Below are 2,168 nucleotides of genomic sequence, written 5' to 3'. Positions count from 1 at the left end.
TTTCCACTCATTTAGCCTATTTTAATCCTGTATGTGGAATATTATTTCACTCATGATAGAAAAAATGTACACATCGGTTTCACATGTGTTTTCTTTGGACCAAACTACAAATGCATTCTGCACAATACCTGCCCCCTTCTGTTACAAAAACTAAGACTTTAACCTTGGGAAAACAAACAAACAATTATTTGACATAAATTGTAGTAAACGGATATGCTTCTTCCTCAAGGTCATTAGCTTTACCACTATGGGAGTGGGAGGGACTTCCACTATCATCAAAATCTGTTTTGGATACCACTGCTGCTTAACAAACTGCCTAAAAATTAGGAGTGAAAAATATTGATTGAATTATGGTTACAGGTTCTGTTGGGTCAGAAATTAGGACAGAGTACCCAAGGGGTGGCTTGCTTCTGCTTCATGTTCTCTGGTATCTTATCTAGGAACACTCAAAGACATGAGTGGGACTTGATGGCTGGGGAATAGAATCATTGGAAGTCCCCTTCACCTGTCTGGCACCTGGGCTGAGATGTCTTGCACACCTGAAGGTAAATGAGTCTCCATCTACCCTGGCTTAAGGTGTGCGAGTATATACAGTGAGAAGTAGAGGGGCGCACAGTGGTTCAGGCCTTGGAGAGGATGTCTGCTGGGCTCTGGCCCTTGCCTTGAGGTCTCTTAAAAAATGAAACAAAACAAACAACAACAACAACAACACACACACACAAACCTGCCTTTTAAAAAATATCTTTGAATGATCAATTTTATTATACAATTTGTGAAATAAAAAAATTCAGACTAAATTTCTCCCAAAGCATGGGAGAAAAGACAAAGAGCAGGGCAGGGGGAAGTGTCCCAGGGAGAAGTCTCTATGATGAGTTCCTCAGGCAAAATTCTCTATGATGTGTCTTTGCAGGTGGGGGCAGAGGAGACCCTGGTGGATGCAGATGCGCTCCTGCCTGGATCTATGTGGAGAAGCCTGAGCCCATCAGCACAGCTCCCACCCACACCATGATGTCAGCATCCCCAGGGCTCAGGGTCTTCTGCCTGGCTGTCAGTTCTGTCTGTCTGGCTGGGCATTTCCACTGGAGCCACTCTGTTTCTGGACAGTGGCCCACAGAAGCAGGGTATGCAGCATAGCTGCCGGAGGCACTTGGCGATCCTCCTCCTTACCCTCTTCCAGTCCCGGCTGCTGTCTGGGGGTTGCCCTGTGGAGGTCCCTTGGAGGGATGAGTGGCTGGGCACAGGGTGAGGCTGGGAGGCTAGACTGGGGAGGGATGTCCTCATGGAGGAAGTGGAGAGGGATGGCGGGCACATTGGCACTTCTAGCAGGCTGCTGCTGCTCACGGGGCAGGAGAAGGGCAGGCTCACTGAAGCACTTACTGGGGCAGAACCTGGAGGATCTGCAGGCCCGGGCCACGCTTGGGCTTCACCTGGAGTGCACAGGCCTCCCGCTGGGTTCTCTGGTGCTTGAGTATTCAGTACTTTGCCATCTCCTCATCAAATTTGCGACTGGTCACGGACAGCCAGTTATGATAGGGGTGTTAACCCATGGCTATCAGGATGTTCATAATGGCGGGATCTGGGAGTTTGGGGAGTGCCTCAGGAGGAGGACTGGGTGAAGCTTGCTCACCCTGGCTCAGTCATGGGTGCCCCATTACCTGGTCTATGGTGGGCCTCTGCGTAGGGTCCACCATGAGTATCTCCTGGATGAGGCTCTGGGCTCCCTCGGAGACAGGGGAATGTCGAATGTTCCCTGCTTGATCAGCTTCTTCAGCTGCCTATTGCTGCTTGCTGCAAACGGCCATCTCCCTGTGAGCATAGCATAGAGGACCACACCCAGGCTCCAGACATCTGCCAGGGACCCCTCATATTCCTGCCCACAGACGATTTCAGGGGCAACATAGAGGAGAGTGGCAAAGAACTTCTTCAGCTTCTTCCCAGCTGTGAATCTGGTGCTCAGGCCAAATTCGATGAGCTTCACGTTGCCGCTGGCGTCCACCACCACGTTCTCAGGCTTCCGGTCCAGGTGCAAGATGCCTTCTGGCATGATCTGCCTGAACAGTCTGCGGGCCTCCTCCTCCTGCATGCCATCAGTTTCTGGGCCTAGGTCTCATAGTTGTTCCCCTCCTGTATGCTCCATGATAGGGTAGATATACTCATTGGTCTCAATG

This window comes from Callospermophilus lateralis, chromosome 15 (genome assembly GCF_048772815.1).
Source record: "Callospermophilus lateralis isolate mCalLat2 chromosome 15, mCalLat2.hap1, whole genome shotgun sequence".
Taxonomy (NCBI): Eukaryota; Metazoa; Chordata; class Mammalia; order Rodentia; family Sciuridae; genus Callospermophilus; species Callospermophilus lateralis.
Note: the sequence above shows the minus strand (reverse complement) of the source record.